The following is a 19,121-nucleotide window of genomic DNA, read 5'->3' on the forward strand; positions in this document are numbered from 1 at the left end:
GCGAACCAGAGCAGCGCACGGAAACACCGTTTACCTTACCCCCGGAGCGGTACCTATTTATCTACTTGCACTTGGATGTGCTTTTGAACTGCTAGGTTGGCAGGAGCTGGGACCAAACAACGGGCGCTCACCCCAACGCGGGGATTCAAACTGCCAACCTTCCAATCGGCAAGCCCTAGGCTCTGTGGTTTAGACCACAGCGCCACCCATAATATGTACCAATTAATTCCCCTGGGTCCAAGATTAATTCCCCAGGGTCTCATTGTGAGAATCCCATTTTACCTGCTGAATCGGATCTTACCAGATGTGCAGAAAATCCAAAGCCAGATGTTGCTTAACCAAGCTTCAATTCAGTGGGAAAGGTCAGATTTTCATAAGGCTTAGCTATGGAAAGGAAAAACAATTGGATTTGGAGGATTTAAACAGTTCATAATATGATCAAAATACAAGGCAGGTGAAAGTGTAGACGAACCCTAATACTTATTTGTTTCCCTTTCCCTTCGTGCCTTCTTGTGAGCTTCCCACACCTCTTCCAAATTCACTGCCTGTGTGCCAGCTTTTTAGGGTGTCACATGGCATTCAGCATAAGGGTGGTTATTATGTCTTATTTTAAAACATGGCCTTGGATTTTAAATGTCCAGCTGCTTCCTCTTTCAATTTCCAGCTCATGAGTTGACAAATTCTCCATTTGAAGGTCAAACCCCAGCTCCTGCACCAATGTTTTATGAGCCCAGGAAGAAAAGAAGGGCATTTCCTTTGAGAACTCAGTGAGGCTTGCTATGTATATTTATGACAGAATTCTCCACTGGATGCTTGAATACCCGTTTAACCGCTGCACACAGGGATCACAGTGTAGCATTTGCCTCTTGAGGACCAAGATAACAGAATAAACTTTTGGTGTACAAGTTCAGGGTTAAATGATCCAAATGAAGCTGAAACACAACGGTCATAAAACCTACACATTTTATTTCAAAAGCCTGAGGTCTGATGAAATAGCAACTTGTCTGCCATTGCATACCCTCCCAGTAGGCCTTCCTGAAGATGCAAGAGATCAGCATGACCCGATTTGGACCTTGGGACCCATTATCAAGTTGGCTAAGGTGTTTGTTGTCAAGCCATGGGTCCTTTGTGCTGAGTCCAAGATCTCCTGCTCCTTCCCCCATTAAAACTATTCAAATTATTCTTTGCTTTGACTAGGTGCACTATAAAATGCAGGGCCAGTGAGAGTCTACAGACATGCTGCCATCTTAATTTGACCAGAGGCACTTGTTTTAGTTTCAATATATTCACAAGTTCTTGCCAAAAGATTGTGAGATGAAATGGAGAGCCCAGTCCACGTGCAGTGCACATGGCCCATAGCTCAGATTAAGGCCAGACAGACGGTCTTGGTTTTCTGCCCTATGAGATTCATCTAAATTTGCATCTCTACATATTGTAGGGGACATCTGGAACCTAACAAGCCTCCTAAAATTAAATTCCTACATTTAAATGAGTACATGCAAATTTTATGTTAATCTACGCCATAGGTCTGTGCACCATGTCTTTTAAGAAACTAGCAAAGCTCCTGGGGTTTGGCTTCTTGCCACCCTTTGTATTTTTACATGTGAGGGTCAAAAGGGTTAAGATCTGGTGAAGTAGCAGCTTGTTTTCATAGCCTCCAAGAAGCCTCTGGTGAAGATGTCAAAAATCATCATGAGCTGACTGAGGCTTGGATTTCTTGCCGCTTTTGATTCCTTGATGCTTTGGGAGTTGTATTGTCAGGCAGTCAGGGAGGGGGGAGGCAGAATCCTGTTATGTACTCTCCTGCTATTTCCCGGAATATATTTGTGTCAGCTGGCTCCCATGGAAATCTTGGGGTCAGTGTTCCTTTCTATAGAGCTAGTGTTATCAAAATGGTAACCAACAGTGCTTTTCTGTCAAAGAAATCAGAGCACATTTATTGCAGAAAGTTTCTGCCACCTACAGACCACAATCAATAATGTTTCCAGGGAAAAGCAATTGCAGAAGCCTGACTTTTCAAAATATGTATGTGGTAGCAACTTAGTTTCTAGATATAGCAAGATGTGATTTTTATTTGTTTGCTTTGAAATTTGCTTCTTCCACAAACTTGGATTTGTGGCCTTCTGGAAGGCATAACTGACCACTTTGCCACCTGGACTTTAATGCCAAGAGCATTCTATGTCACAAAATCATTAACAGAAGTGGCTTGCAACCTGCTTCCAACTATCTTATTGCAGTTTGGGGGGGGAGGAAAAACCTGTGTCTGTAAGTGATTAATTAATTGATGAAATCAATTGAAAGCCAGACAGTTAATCTGTTCAGGACATGATCTGAAGGCACATGAGGCAGCAACCTTGCTGCAGCTAATAAGGTTTGGATCTGATCAATGCCCAGATAGAAGACTCACCTGGAAACTCTATGTGCACACCTGGAGTTCTATGAAGTAAAAAAGTTGTGAGCAGCAGCAGATGAGACTTTGCACCACTGTGCAAAGCCTTCCTTTCCTTGGCCCTTCTACTCTCCCATCCAGTAAACAGCAGTGCCCCCACTGCCAAGAGGTCAGGTAAGCACCACTGCCTTACCTCATAGCCACTATAGGGAGTGGGGTATACCTGTAATTACTAAAACCAATTTCTTCTGGTTAACAGAGTCAAGAATAAATTAATTCAGAAGCAGTGGTGTAGCTGGGGCTGGACTTCAGGGTCAAAGTCAAGAGCCCTGCAAATCAGCCCCCACCCCAAATAAATGACCATCTAGAATGTGACAGAGGCCATAGACCTATCGTGAGCACCTTGGCCTACGTAGATATGCTTCTGCCTACCCGAGTTGATGCAATATCATTGCATATTATTATTATTAACATTTTATAGTAAGAGCATAAAAAGAGCCCTGCCGGATCATGCTAAAGGGCCATGTAGTCCAACGTTCCGTTCTCACAGTGACCAACCAGATGCACATGGGTAGCCTGCAAGCAGGATCTGGGTGCAACCGTGTTCTGCCCACCTGCAGTTCCTAGCCGCTGGCATTCGGACCCTGAAAGTGCAAGGAAAACATAGCCTTTGTGGCTAGTTGCCATTGATAGCCTTGTCTTTTTTTAAAACTATCCAGATTGGTGACCCTCACTCCATCTTGTGGGAGCAAATTCTATATTTAAACTATGCACTATGTGAAGAAGTATTTTCTTTTGTCTGTCTTGAAATTTCCAACACTTTATTAGCTGTCCCCTACTACTAGTACCGAGAGGGAGACCCCCCCCCCCCGTTTTACAATTTGGAATATTCATTTAAACAACCTTAAAATATCGATGACTTCCCTTCTTCTCTTTCCATGGTTCATTTTGCATAACATAAATCCCTGCATATTTTACATAAACTAAAGCATTCAGTATTCCATTATTACATCCATCAAAACCTATAAACACTGTTAAATTTACCTTAATGCTGCCAACGTTTTCAGCAGTGGTTTTTAACCAGTGTACCGTGGCACCCTGGAGTGCCTTGAATGATGGTCAGGGGTGCCGCGGGCAACACTGGCCTCTGTCCCCCTTTCCTTCCCTCCCTCCTCTGATGCCCTCTTGTGTCTCTCCCTCCCAAAGGCTTGCACAGCTGTTTGTTGCAGCTGCCCTGGCTACAAGCTCCCCAGGCAAATGGTGCCTCCAGGGCTGGCCAGGGGGTGCTGGTTGCTAGGAGCTAAGGAAGCCTTGGAGTAAGCAAGCAAGCAGGTGAGGGAGCCCAGCCAGCCAGTCCACCAGCCCAGGTCCCTGTGGGGCAGTGTGAGGAGGCACCTCTCTTTGGGGCAGGGGCGGGGCAGCTCAGAGACCACGGGTGGCAGCAACAGCTGCTTGGAGGACTCCCAAGGAGAGAGAAGAGGAGAGGAGGCTGAGGGAACACTCCACAAGGGAGCATGTTCAAAAAAGGGTGAGAGGCTGCCTGCTTTGCAGGCAAGGGGTGACATAACTGGTGCTTCTGAGCCCCACAGGGGTGCCACATAAAAATGTATTTGGTCAAGGGAGCCGTGGACTCAAAAAGGCTGAAAACCATGACTATAGATAGAAATAATAAAAATATCCATCACTACAACAATATACGATGAGAGAAGGTAAACACATAACTTGTGAAAACCACAGAAACCTTACTTCTGACTATCTAGTGTAGACAATAATTATGCACATATTAGAGGAATAAAAATTCTTTCTGTGGTGAAGATATTTTTACAGCATGCACACAGAATCATGCTCATTTCCCATAATTTGCAAGTTTCATTTGGCTCGAGCAAATTCCTTTTAAATGTCAATAAGTCAATGCATGATTGAAGTATTCAATAGCAACACAGTTGAACCAAGAATGTACTTTGACAAAAATATTACACAACTGTAATGATTTTGGCAGTATCAGTAGAAGGGATGTTTAGAGAGGAATACTCATTTCAAAAGAGGACCACAATGCTGAGGGAATTAGATGTCTGCAGATATAGCATGAATAATGTCATAATAAACTTTTACCTTCAATGTTGGTATGGTCCATGATTAAGCCTTTATTTATTTATTTATTTATTGGCATGGTGGCCAACCTTGTCAATGCTCCACTATTTGTCAAGACCACAGCCTTCCACATCCTGGCACAAGCATAGGAAACCATGGCAGAGTGTGCACAAAATATGACAACTGATATTAGCTTCGCCACATCACTACCAAGTCTAGATTGCCAACCTGGCCTTGAATATGAAACTTCGATTTTAAAATACCTTGTTCCACACCTAGAAATATGCCCAGTACAATGACACCCAAACAAGATCAAAGATACCTGTGGTAACCATGGAGTAGGCATCTAGAAATGAATAATTCTATTGATTCTTGCATCCAACACATTTCCCATTCCCCCTTTTCCATCACTTTCCCCCAGATTTCAGAGTAAATTAAAGTTGCATTATATTCAACACTGATGTTCTACTGCTACCTAGTGGCTATAACCTATCACATCATTCAATAACATTATTTACAAAATAGAAAGTAAGTTCTTCAGCTGTTGTACTTGGGAGACCGAGTCAGTGTACTATGGATGGTGGTGGTGATGTATATCAAGGGTTAGGAACCTGTGGCCCTCCAGATGTTGCTATGCTAGGTGGGGCTGATGGGAGTTGGAGTCTAACATCCGGAGGGCGACAAGTTGCTCTTCCCTGATTTACGTGTATCCTTTAGGAAGCCCAGAATGGTTTATGTGGGCTCCTAGCAGCTTCCCATCCAGGTACTGATCACATCCACACATAAAAAGCCTCATAACTCTTACAGGATTTGTGCTCCCAGACCAATCACTGCATCCCATTGATTTGTAGTAGTTGAAATAAATAGAGGTGTACGAATGACTCCCAATAACTTTCAATGTCTCTAAATAAGCAGGTATTACAGAGGTTCCATTAGTGCTTTATATAAGGCAGAAACAACAACAATAATAACAACAACAACCCAAACACCCACAGAAGAGAGGGGGCCATTTGAGAATTTGGTGGTTGTATCCCTGCCAGAGAAGGAGAATGAGAAGGTGGATCTGGCAGTGTCTCCCAGGGAGAGGCAGACTCTCCCTGGGCAGAGTGCCTGCCCTCAGGCCATGAATTCCTGCAGTGACGAGTAGCTGGGCATTCTCCACTTCTGCTTCAAAGCTTAGCAGGGAGGTAGGGAAATTCATTTGAGCAACTTCACAGCTCACATGTAGTCTTGAAACCTGTTTACTGATCTTGGGCATCTGAAACTTGACCTTGATTCTGAATTGGACTTTTTATGACTTCCCCTTTACCTTGTAAAAACATCTGGACTATATGCTTCTCTTCCCACAATGCTGAGTCTGCGATAATAAATAATCACTTCTTTACTTACAAGAAAGTGAACTTCTCTTTTGGGGCAGAAAACAGTACGGTCAAGTGCTGATTACTTTTTCTTCTTGGTAACCTGCAGAATTTCTCATTCTCAGATTCGGTTTGGTGCATAGTTTGATTCTTTGGGATCCCTAACATTATCCAGGAGTCCAGCATACACAGATTTTCTCTGTCACAAAGGAAACTGAGATAAAAGTGCAAATATAATGGGTCTTTTAAACTCTCTTCTTTACCAGCTTCAAACTTTCCCCCTGTTGAATTTGCACTGGTATCCTTTACATTGTCTTAACTTGATAAGAAGGAAGATGTCTTAATTGCTGCCATCAAGCTATACTTAATTATATCAGGGAAATAGACAACCCGCAATAGAGAGCCTATATCAAGAGAGCATTTAACAATGGATGCAACGCCTGGCATATAATGTGGATGTATTAAATAAAAGTACCAATTTATTTTAAAGAAGCAGAATGATGAAACAAAATATAGTAAGGCAAAGGATGACTTAAGAAAGGGATGAGGGACTTGTGGTCCTGCAGATGTTGTTGGGCTATAACTTCCATCGTCCCTGACTTTTGGCTGGGGATGATAAAGAGTTCAGCAACATCTAGAGAACTACAGATTTCCCATTCCTGATATAGATAGATGCCTTTCTTCACCATTTTTTGTTAACATGCAGTGTACATAAATAGCAATATGACTAAATTTGTGGAGGTTTTTTGGCTTTCCAAATGTAGTTCAAGCAGTAAAATGGAAGTAGCCATAGCAAGCAAGCCAGATTCATTGTACTAGGTTTGCTAGTACTGTACAATGTACTAGATTTGAAGCACATTCATGCTTCCTCTAACCTCTGAACTGCTCCCTCCCTGAGAGGGCTGAATAGATGTGGGATGTTTTAAGTGAAACATTATCATTTTCCATAAAGGTATCAAGACACTGGCAAAGTATTCTCCTATGATGTAGCAGAGAACTAATGAAGCTTTTTCCAAGGTACTAGCATTCACACACACTGTAACACTGATCTTCGAGTTGAACTTGCAAGCCGCCCCACTCACCTCACAGAGTGTTTGTTGTGGGGGAGGAAGGGAAAGGAGAATGTCAGCCGCTTTGAGACTCCTGAAGGGGAGTGAAAGGTGGGATATCAAATCCAAACTCCTCTTCTTCTTCTTCTTCTTCTTCTTCTTCTTCTTCTTCTTCTTTTAAAAAGTTTTCCACTTTTGATCTTTTAGACTGCCATTAAATTTTTAGATAACATGTCCAGTGAAAAATGAGTCACAGGAGAAGCTTTGGGCTGTGCAGCAGTATTTTATAAAATAACAAAATATTATTGGAAGGTTTCAGCACATGCTAGATAAAAATAATAGAAAGTTAATAGAATCATTGAGTTGGAAGAGGAAGCATTGCAGGATAGGCCATATAGTTCAATCTTTTGTTTGGTGCAAAGAATTCAGACAAATAGCATCCCTAATTGATGGGTATCCAACTTTTGCTTGAAGACGTCCCATGAGGGCATGCTCATTGCCCTTCTCAATCAGAAGATGGAATTTTTGTTTTAAAAAAATCACCTGAAAGGTCGTAGCTCAGTGGTAGAGCATCTGTCTTGCAAGCAGAAAGTTCCTGGTTCAATCCCCATTGGCATCTCCACGCAGGGTTTGGAGACACTCCTTCCTGAAATCTTAGAGGTCTGCTGCCAGTCAGAGTAGACAATATTGAGCAAGATGGACCAGTGGTCTGACTCAGTATAACACAGCTTCCTGTGCTCATTTATATAGCAATTTATTGCAGGAGGGGACCAGTTATTTAAAAGTGTGTCTTGGAGGTTGGTGGAACAGTAAAACAGCCCAGTTTATTTACTTTAGTGCCCTTCTCCAGGGAGGAAGCAGTTTTATGAACTTCACTGCAGTGAGCGCTTATTTTGGCACTCCAGTGAAACAGGGTAGAGGTAAAAAAGTAAAGGGGGAAATATACACACAGAAGGAAAATATACTATATCAAGAGTCTGACAACAGATGGCAACAGAGTACAACAAATGGAATAAACAATACGAGCGTATTCGCAGCTGCCCTCTCTCTCCATACTCTTTATAACTTTATAAATATCTATAATATCTCTCCTTTATTTGCATTTTTCTGCCCTTAGCAAACATTTTAGATATTCCTTCACTGGGAAAGAGCTGCTACCCTTGACCAGCCCTTTTTTGCACCTTTTCCAACAACTACAACATTATAAATGTGACCAAAGCACAGATCTGTATAATGGTACAAGGATTTCCTTTACTTTTGGTGCAATGTTTACATCTGATTTTCCACTTAAATTCCAACATCAATTTCCTGCAGAGTCATAGACAATTTAGATTCCAGCACTGTATATCTGAAGTTAGAGGTTTTGTCCTAAAATGTCCCACTTTGTGTTGAACTGCATTATTGGCCTTTCCTCATTTTGAGAAATCCTTTTGGGGGATATCAAACATGGTGTAGGTGTGGGGATTTGCAGTTTTAACCATTATCCAAGCCTTGTTTTTGGCACAGCAACACTGATACTGCCTCTGCAACATCAGGTGGGGCTGTAGTTCAGTGGGAGGACACAGGTTTTGCATGCAGAGGCCTCTGGCACTTCCAGGTACGGCTCAGAAAAACTCCTCCTTTGAAACCCTAGAGAGTTTCTGCCTGTGAGACTAGTCTAGACTGAGCAAGACAGCATCCTACATTTCCAAACATTGATGCAGGACATAATATATGGATGGTCCCTAGCTGATTGAAGGAAATTGTTGCTCCATTGGGGCACACAGCAATGCTGATCAATGACATTACTGTATTAATGTGTACTTAACTGATCTCTCAGAGAAGCTCCATCTTCCCCATGAAATGTTTTCCTTGCCTATCCCTACTTCCAGTAAAGGAGGGATTGTCCCATCCTCCTATCCTCCAGGGCCCGCCTGCCTGGCTAATGAAGCTGATTAAAGTCCACTAATTCCTATGGGGAATTTCCTTCCTTCTTTTGAAAAACAACAAAAAATGGGCAAGACGGGAGGTGATGTCATGGTACAGGAGACAGGAATGATCTAGCTGGCCACTGTGAGAACCAGATGCTAAGCTAGGCATGCCTTTCTTATGAGAAAAACCCCTGAGGTTTCTAGATTTCTGGTTCACTTGGGTGTGGAGAGGAAGCCATTGGGGTATAGGGAGACAGATCTTAATGAAAGCCTCTGGTTCTGTTCACTATATTTAGTTAGTCAGTTAGTTGATGGATCCTTTTCTCCAAGGAGCTCAATATATCTTACATGGTTCTCTCCCTCCTCATTTATTCCTCACAACAGCCCTGTGAAGTAGGTTAGGCTGAGAGGCAGTGACTGGTCCAAGGTCCCCCAGTGCACTTCATGGTTGAGTGGAGATTTGAACCCTGGTTCCCCAGGTCTTGGTCTGACACTCTGACCACTATACCACACTAGCTCATATATATCATGCCATGCTCCTGCCATGCATTCATTGCATCCTATGGCCTTCTATATTAAGGAATTCAGCAAAAGCACCACATTTCAGTCTCACAAATGATAGATGCACAGTTGAATGAGGTCTTGCAATGCAACAGGAAATAAACCAGCGAGGAAGGGGTATCTACTGAATCAAATTAGTTAGATCCCACTATGAGCCTTATAGTATAGCCTCTCCTCTTCCTCAAGGGGAGGGGTTGTGAGCAGGAATCGCTTCCCGCGCTCGCAGTGGTGTGTGGCCAGGCCCCCTGCATCACTGGAGTCCTGGGCCCACCTCATGCCCCCCCTCCAGCCAGCCAATCTGGCCGGGTGTAGTTTAGCCGCATTTAAACAGCTGCAGGCCCACAAGCTCTTCCTTGTTTTGTTCCTGCTTCCTTGGATCACCTGCCCTCCCTCCCTCTAGATTTTGCTTCAGCACCTGACCTTGCTATGGACCTCAGTTGGTTGCCTGTTCAAGGGGCCTGGTAGGAATTTTTTCCACTTGGCAGATTGGCACCAGCCAGTTGGTTTTTCACCTAAGGTAAAGGTAAAGGGACCCCTGACCATTAGGTCCAGTCGTGGCCGACTCTGGGGTTGCAGCGCTCATCTTGCTGTATTGGCCAAGGGAGCCGGTATACAGTTTCCAGGTCACGGAAACGCCATTTACCTTCCCGCCAGAGCCGTACCTATTTATCTACTTGCACTTTGACGTGCTTTCGAACTGCTAGGTTGGCAGGAGCAGGGACCGAGCAATGGGAACTCACCCCGTCATGGGGATTCAAACCGCCAACCTTCAGATCGGCAAGTCCTAGGCTCTGTGGATTAACCCACAGCGCCACCCGCATCCCTAGTTTTTCACCTACCTTGTAGCAAATCGTCACAACTTTGTAAGGTTTGGCAGTTAGGAATTGGAAAATGTGTTGCATGTTGGAGGGGAGGTTGTGGCCATCACCTACCCCTCCCTTTGTAGGTTATTCTGTTAAAGGGATCTGGTGGTTGTGGTGCCTGCCAAGGTGGTGGCTAGGGCCATGGCACGAGACCCTCGGTGACTCTAGGGGAAAGCTTCCAGTTGATTTGCATCAACAAGCTCCCCCTACAGGTTGTTAACCCTGCAGAGCGGCCAGGAGTCAAGTATAGTCTGTTCGGATCCAATGCCTAAGCCAATACCACTCACATTCTGTAACCAATAAAGTTGTGGCCTTTTTTAGCCCATTAACCTAAAATACTTGCATCCTTGTGTCTTATTTCATCACAAAGAGGGGAGTGGGGCCTCAACTCACAAACAGCATTTTCTGAGATAAACATTAGGCTCTGTATCCATCTGGCTTGTAACAATGGGCAAAGAAATTAATTAGTGAGAGTGCTTCTGTCCTCCCACTATGGATCCCAAGGGACTTCAGAGCCTCAGGGGTTCTCCTGCTTTCAGAAAAATCCTGGCAAGCTTAAATTGTATGTCATATACCTCATATCTGTATATTAATGTGAACATTACACTGGTACCTCGGGTTTCATATGCTTCAGGTTATATACACTTAAGGTTACAGACTCCGCTAACCCATAAATATTACCTGGGGTTAAGAACTTTGCTTCAGGATGAGAACAGAAATCGTGCTTCGGTGGCACGGCGGCAGCAGGAGGCCCCATTAGCTAAAGTGGTGCTTCAGGTTAAGAACAGTTTCAGGTTAAGAACCTCCAGAACGAATTAAGTTCTTAACCCGAGGTACCGCTGTATATAGATAAAGAAGGGACAGTAAAAAATGAATGCCTAGAGGAATATTTAATACTGAGTCATGAGATTGCAGGATGCACTAACTTTGTCCTCTGAACCACTGACATTTTGCAAACACGTTTCAGGCACATATATCTAAGAAAATAAGCACGTAATAAGAACGCTGCCGGATCAGGCCAAAAGTCCATTTAACCTGGCATAATGTTCTCACAGGGGCCAACCAGATGCCTATGGGAGGTCAATAATAGTCTTGCTCTACCTTCACAATCATATACCAGTTGCTGGGAATCACAAATGCTTGCTGGATTCCCCCATGCAGCTGGTTGGCCAGTGTAAGAAGAGGATATTGGATGGACCTTTGGACTGACCCATGTCTAGCTCAGTATGGTACTGATAATGCCAAAGCTGCAGGTTCGATCCTTGTATGGGATGGCTGCATATTCCTGCGCTGCAGGGGGTTGGACCTGATCAGCCTTTCTCAACCTGTGGATCCCCAGATGTTGTTGAACTACAACTCCCATCACCCCTAGCTAGCAAGGCCAGAGCTCAGGGATGATGGGAGTTGTAGTCCAACAACATCTGGGGACCCACAAATTGAGAACCGCTGGACTAGATGACCCTCAGGGTCACTTCCAATTCTGTGATTCCATGTCTGGAATGTGTTTGCAAAAGGTCAAAGGTTCAGGGGACAAGGCTTGTGTATCTAGCACTCTCCTGGCCTAATATTTCAAATATATGACATTTTGAGGACCAGAATCCTGTTTTCTTTCTTAAATTAAATTAGAGATTCTTGGAGCTGAGGAAGAAGTTTTCTGCATGAGCTGAGGAAGGAGTTTTCTGCCAGAAAATCTGGAATGTGATTTGGGGCTGGGTTAATTTAGCAGGGGCTATTTGTTCTATCAGTACCTTTCTGTAGAGCTCATGTTCTCTTCTTTGTCAGGCTGATCTCCTGGATAATGGGTAGCGGATCGTGCCTTGTAGCAGGTGGCTATGCTTTGGGGCCTTTGGGTTAATTAGGCTCCCATGGTGGAAATAAAAATTCCCATCTTACTCAGTCCAGATCTGAACCAGATTCATAGCTGAGACTCTGGACACAGTCCTTGCATTGCTGCCAAGGCTTCAGCACATTGTCTTGAAAACCATTTGTGAGAGATTCTTAATTTTTACATCTGCACCACTGTCTGCGGTTCATTAGGCATAAGCATGCTGTTGACCTATTGGTACTCTGTGCTTCTTGGATTTTATTTCCTAAAATGACATTTTCTCCTCTAAGATAACAAGTGAATGCATGAATATTGATGAAGCAAAAGGTCACATGGACGGAAAAAAATAATTCAAAGGCTGTGCCATGAGAATGAACTCTTCAAAGCCATAAGCTTGGTTCAGTCAACTAAGCCTTTGTCAGTAATTCAGCAAATAACGTGAACACCTGATTAAATTGCAACTACTTTGGCTAACTGTACCCTTGCTCTGCTAGTCACATGTTTGAAATGCTACTGAATTTTCCTTAAAATACAGGGGCTTTACTTAAAAATGCAGGGACTTGTATCTAATGGGCTCTATTTTAATAGAAAAAATAACTGCAGAAGAAAAATTGCATATTTTACTCCTAATTTGCAAGGTGGTTTTTTATGCATTAAACAGAACACGTTCCTCTGGATTTAAAATATTGAGAGTGCAACTTCATACTTCTGTGACTTATATATGGGTGTTGTTCAATTCGACGCTGCAGTATGAAGTAGACGGCTGATGTGGAGGGTAGAAGCAATTCTTAATCTTCTCCCCTCATGCCATTTTAAAGAGGAGCCTCCCTCCCCGTGCCAGACTTCCCCTTCAGCTTGCAGCACTGGCAGCTGCAAAAATTTGTAAAGGTTTTTTAAAAATATAAACACATAAATAAATAAATAACCACAGAATTGGATAAGACTTGTAGATCTGCCCCCCTATGTGGAAACTCCTGGGGGAAAACATATCTTGGAGCGGGAGAAAAAATGAGCAGATGAAATCTGTTTTCCTTCTTCCCCTCCCTCCCCAACTTTCTTATACTGAATGTTGGTGCTTTGCAGAGCAAAGGTCTTGGGTTTAATTCCTGGCATCTGCAGTTAGGGCTGGGAAAGCTTCCCTGTCTGGAACTCTGGAGAGCTGCTGACAGTCTGTGTTCAGTCAGTACTGAGCTAGGTGGGCCATTGGTCTGACTCGGTGTGAGAAAGTTTCTTACAAGACACCCAATGTTGATCTCGTCAGTCACATTATCCACTGCTTGCTACGTTCTGATCACACTCCCAGACACAAGCATTATGTAGCTTTGTGGCCTACTCCCGCAGCTCAGTCTGGAATAGGAGACAACAGTAATCCAGTTGGAGAACAACATGTTTTATTTATCAACCACTGATCTTAAGATATTGGCTCTTTCTTCCTATTACTCTTGTCATAGGTCTTGTCTCCAAAATAATTACTTACTTCCCTTCTCTCTCTCTCTCTCTCTCTCTCTCTCTCTCTCTCTCTCTCTTTCTCTCTCTCTGGCTTTCAGAACTCTCTTGGGCTGCCTTTGGGCTCTATCCACAAATCCCTCTGACTAGGAGCTGCCCCGAGAGAAGTGCGAGGCATAAACTTCAACTTTTTGTTATTCAACTGAGGAAATCTGTGAGAGAAACCAGACATCTACATGTGGATCATTCCTTCTTTGAAGAGTATAATTCAAATGCACCTTGAAGTATAGGTGCTGTACATCTCAATCCAATAAATGTTCATTTTCTTAACCAACTAATTTTACTGATCTGCTTTTAATGTTTGTATTGATGTTTTTATTGTAGCATTATATTCTCATGTTGTACACTTATTATTTTTCCACAAAAGTGCAGTTTATATGTTTTTAATTTAAATAAACAAAACCCTCTGAGCATTTTCTTCTTCTTTTTGCAGGGGAGGAGATGCCACTCTGGAATGATGGTGGAACAATATGGTGAGGTATAGACTGTAACCATACTTGGAAGTGAATGTGCATCCAATTTCACCCCCCATTACTGACCCTGCAAGTGACCCAGTCACACACAATGGATTCTGTCAGTTGGATCGGGGTCCCTGGCTCCATGAAGCCCACATCAAAACCTACGTTATCAGATTTTCCTTCCTATAAGTTTTTATGATGATCATGCTATTTCAAATCTTACGGTGACTTAAAAAACAAAACAAAAAATCATTTTAAAATCAAGTCCATCAGATCTCTTGGCTGAAGACATAGGTGTCCTAATAATAATAATAAAATAATACTACTAATAATAAGTTATTTATACCCTACCCATCTGGCTGGGTTTCCCCAGCCACTCTGGGTGGCTCCCAATAGAATAATAATAATAATAATAATAATAATAATAATAATAATAATGTGATAAAACATTAAAAACTTCCCTAAACAGGGCTGCCTTCAGAGGTCTTTGAAAAGTCAGATAGTTGTTTATTTCCTTGACATCTGATGGGAGGGCATTCCACAGGGTGGGCGCCACTACTGAGAAGGCTTTGCCTAGTTCCCTGTAGCTTCACTTCTCACAGGGAGGGAAATGCCAGAAGGCCCTCGGAGCTGGACCTCAGGGCTGAATGATGGGGGTGGAGACGTTCCTTCAGGGATACTGGGCCGAGGCTGTTTAGGGCTTTAAAGGTCAGCACCAACACTTTGAATTGTACTCGGAAACGTACTGGGAGATGCAATGGGGTGCTGTTTTCAGTAGCTAGGCTATCAAATTCTCACACCTGTCAAACTCTTCTGCTAACAATACTACACCCACACATTTTAATGCCACCCGGGTGTAAAATAATGAATTGCCCAGTCTCTGATCCTCTTACCCCTAATTTGGACTTTTCCATAGGGATTTGAAACCTGAATCCAAGTGGGGACATCTGCTGCTGAACATAATCAGGAGCACTGGGGAAATTGACAGGGTGGGTTTTTAGTCGCTACACTGGCTGGGTCTGTCAGCTGCTGTAGCACCTCTGCTCCAGCAGGCAGTGCCCTTCTCAGGGGGAACTGCAGTAGGAAAGTTTTTTGTTTTAAATTGGATTATGTTCAGTGAGGAATGCAATGTAACAATTTTCATTTAGGTGGTGTAACATAAGAATTGTAGTTTAATGGCTTAATTTAATTAAACAGTAATGATTGTGTTATTTTGGTGAAAGATAACTAGGGGAAAAAAAGTAATTTACCAGTACTGTTATTATACTTAATCATTAAATGACTGTGAACTATAGTGATGTACATGTAGTTACATATGTGTGTTTTAGTCGAGCTGCAGCCACCATAGTCCAATTTTTAGATGCCTGGTGGGAACATGGCTGAAAGCTGAAGAACAGCAACTCCTTGTGCATATGAAGTTTAATTTTCAAGAGGCATCTATCAAAATAGTGACAATCAGAATGGCTTTAAAAATTGTAATTTCGTTTTGTTTTTGAACATAGTATTGGGAACACAATCTAAATTGAATATAAACAGAACATGCTAATAATCTTTAAAAATGGAGCAATGATCATTTAACAGATGCATGGCCCTGTATCAAGCACATTGTGAAATATGGCTACTGTATTTCTTGTACAGTATATAAATCACCCTGGGGAGTTCTTAGGGGAGGAACATTTAATTTTTCCAAGTCTTTTGGTGATGTAATATTTTAACAGCTGTTAAAACATATCTACTTATTCATCAGCTGCTTTTTAAAAAGCAACATGTATAGCATATCCCAGAATCACTTTCACTTTTCTATTGATCCAATAGACTAGAACTGAAATATATTTGCTCCCTGACATTCTTCTCAAAATTATCCTTTGTGAAGTTAAATATTCTTCAGGTAATATCTGGGTAGTTAAATATTAACCAAACTTTCAAGGAGTGTATTTTATATCTCTGTTATACACCCAATCATATTTGTTTTCAATATTTTATACCTGAAAAAATATTTGATATTTTGCAGTATATGACAATGGGCTCCTACAGAAGAAGAGCAGGATATGAACACCATAAATAATAATACATAATAAGAGTACACAATGGTATTAAGCATTTGACAGGTAACATGCAACAATAGTCATATTTGACAGTGAAGAGCTTATGGAGAAATGGTGTTCACACCCACTTTTGGACACACTGACTACTGCCATGTGGTCATTGGAGAGTTGGTCAAGGGTAAATGTGGTCCTTGGGCCAAAGAAAGTCAGCCTGATGTAGACGATTAACATCACGAAAGGCGAAAACCAATTAGCCTTTCCCCCTCCTCATCTTATTTGAAAATATTAATACTTTGGTATCATAAAAACCCTCATATAAAGACATATTTTTATCGGATTATTATTTGTAGAGTGTTCTAATCCAATGATGGGGGATTAAATGGGTAAGACTCACATACTTAAGATACTGCTCCTTCTGCTCTTTATTTAACTTAATGCATCATGACAGTAAATCCAATTCCATGTTTGGCTTTCCCCCTTTATTTCCAGTTTAGACTTAAAATTCATCAGTTTGAGTCAGGTATTGGAAATATTCTTTTTTAAAAATGTGGTTATTACATGCAATAGGTTTCTATAGCAGTTACTGTATTTAGTGTTGACCCTATTATCTCTTGCTTGTTTCAGTATCACTAGGCCATGCCCTATTAAAAACGTTTCCTTTGAACAAACAGTCTTACTGAATGCGTCTAAGCAGATTGCAATTTTAAAATCTCTTATTCCAGTGTAGTATGTTCGGTAGGACTGCCCCGGTCCCTGGAATATATGATTAAAACTACGTATGTGAGACAGGGTTGTTTTCAACATCCTGGGAAATCTAGGGTGCTTTTAGTTAGAAGCAGCACTGTCAGCTCCTTGGTTGTTGTTGTTTTTTTTGTTTATATAGGAAACTGGTACCTGTCTGAGGCCTGGGCCTTGGGTTGGTGTCCTTTTCAGTGCAGGGGTAGATTCAGTCTAGATCGCAGCAGTTTGGGGTGTGTCTAAACCTGGAGAATCAAGCACAAAAGTTGATCAACTAAGGCGTCTTGTTTCAAAATAAAAACAAAACGGGGAGGGAGGGGGGTAAGTAGTATTGTTCTTTTTCTGGCAACTGGACAAAAGCAAAGAATAATACAGATATATCATTCCCCCCCCCCCCCCCGTCAGCTGACATTCATATTTAAGCTTGCATTTGGGTGGTGGTCTGCTGGCTTTACCGGCCTGGTTTTTCTTTCTTTGCTACTGTATTTCTTGGGACTCTTTCTTGCCTGTTTTTATCCTGAGTCTTGAATGCCTGCCCGTCTGAACTCCAGAATTATTTCTGCTTCAACTGCCTCAAGTTTTGTTGTTGCTTTTGAGGCTGGTGTTTCTGTAACCCTTCAAGAAATGACAGGCCCAAGGAGGCTAGCATCTACAAGGAGAAGAGAGAGATAATATATTAGTTCCAGTTTAGGCTAGGAAAAGTGGGCCTGGATGACTCCAGGGAAAACTCCGAAGGGTAGCAAAAAGCAGTAGGATAATGTTCCCAAATACTTGTGCTACCACTTTACACTGCCCCACATTTTTCACTCACAGTCCATTGAGACGCATCACTCACTTTGTACTCGATCATGTCCTCCAACCCAGCAAAAAACAGAAGCCACCATTGCAGACCTGGCTACCACAATGCCCCCTCTACCTAACCAGACCCTCATGGTAAGAGGGGGCAGCAGTAAGATTCCCCCCCCCCCCACCTTCTCTTTGACAGGAAGAGAAAACTAGTTTAGTAGGCCCAGGTTGGAACATTATGCCTAATCAAGTGAAGTCCAGCTCTGTGTCTGCCAATAACATTTTAGGGACACAAAAGACCTCAAATAAAAGCTCATTCTCTAAAAATCAAACAAGCATTGCCCCCGGGTTCATCAGAAATGGCTGGCCCTGCAGGGACAACACTTTCTAGAGGAGGTTCCAGAAAAAGGGCATTTTGAAGGCCGGATTCCTAATGCAACTGTGGAGAATTTGGGAGAGATTTTGGACTACAGGGCTGTCAGCCCTGTGTATCATTGTTTTGTTTCCCCTCCAATACAAATGCCCACATTTAAACCAAAACATTGTTTTGAAACAGCCAGCCAGGCTTGCGATTGATTCTTCTGTGAGAAGAGTTAGACACCAAAACCTGGCTCTCCTTGTTGCCAGGGTCAAATAGCAGCTAACATGACTGAACTTGTGTTGGGCTCCATTCCTGGAAATCTGCAACTAGTTTATGGGTCATAGTGCCATGACCACATCCTTGGCATGGATATAGACTCTACCCGTGACTGCCTACTACATCAGATTATGATCTCCAAATATATTGTATGTAACAAATCACTTTTATTACTGTGAAGAGAATAGTGTGATAACATGACAGCTTGTTTACTGTGACTCCTAAGGAGTAGAAGCCAGCATAATTCCTAGGTCAGAGAGTATCACTCTTTATGTTAGTAAAGAACTGTGAATGATTTGCTTTGCTTATTTTATTTATTACGTTTATCCTGCCTTTCTTCCAATAAGCACAGGGGGTACTGGGTTCTCCCTGCCTCATGACCATTTTATCCTCACTACAAAGTGAGGTAGACGAGGCTGAAAGAGAGCGATTGGTCTAAGGTGACCCGGTGAGTTTCATGGCCAAGTGAGGATTTGAATTTGGCTCTCCCCAAGCTGAGGGCAATGTTTTCCCAAACTTGAGGATAAAATATAATCCTCAGTATTTTGCTGTTTATATGGTTTTGAAAATTATGTATACTGTGTATTTTTAAACTCTTTGAAATTGTCTTTTATAAAGAGCTAATTAGTGTATTTATAATATTTTGTTTGCGGCTTTTGTCTATGTTTGTTGTGAACTGTTTTGAATATACTGTATACAAAAAGCAGTGTACAAATAATGTGCCTGTGACTGACAAGAGTGTTTCTTATGGGATATGGACAGCATTTTCTTCATCAAACACGTGAAGCCAGGTGAGCAAATTCCACCAAAAGAAGACTAATTTGTTCCCCACAAGAGCATTATAAAAACCTTATCTGGTGAAAGTGTCCTCTTCTGCGCCTAATATACATCTAGTTGTAACATTT

The 19,121-nt window shown here is 42.2% G+C and overlaps 1 long non-coding RNA gene across 2 annotated transcripts; it reads right to left on the bottom strand.

The window, feature by feature from the left end:
- Positions 1-47: 47 nt before the first annotated feature.
- Positions 48-17,758, bottom strand: LOC310764398. 2 transcript variants are annotated; one of them, XR_014549143.1, is made up of 3 exons: positions 17,629-17,758; positions 16,950-17,442; positions 48-6,052 (listed from the first exon to the last, which is right to left on the bottom strand). It is a non-coding gene; the product is annotated as an uncharacterized lncRNA (long non-coding RNA). The 2 variants fall into 2 exon arrangements; XR_014549144.1 differs by lacking the exon at positions 48-6,052 and having other exon boundaries at positions 16,458-17,442.
- Positions 17,759-19,121: the final 1,363 nt, after the last annotated feature.

Source organism: Podarcis filfolensis, assembly GCF_964270895.1.
Source record: "Podarcis filfolensis genome assembly, chromosome: 6".
In the NCBI taxonomy this organism is placed as follows: domain Eukaryota; kingdom Metazoa; phylum Chordata; class Lepidosauria; order Squamata; family Lacertidae; genus Podarcis; species Podarcis filfolensis.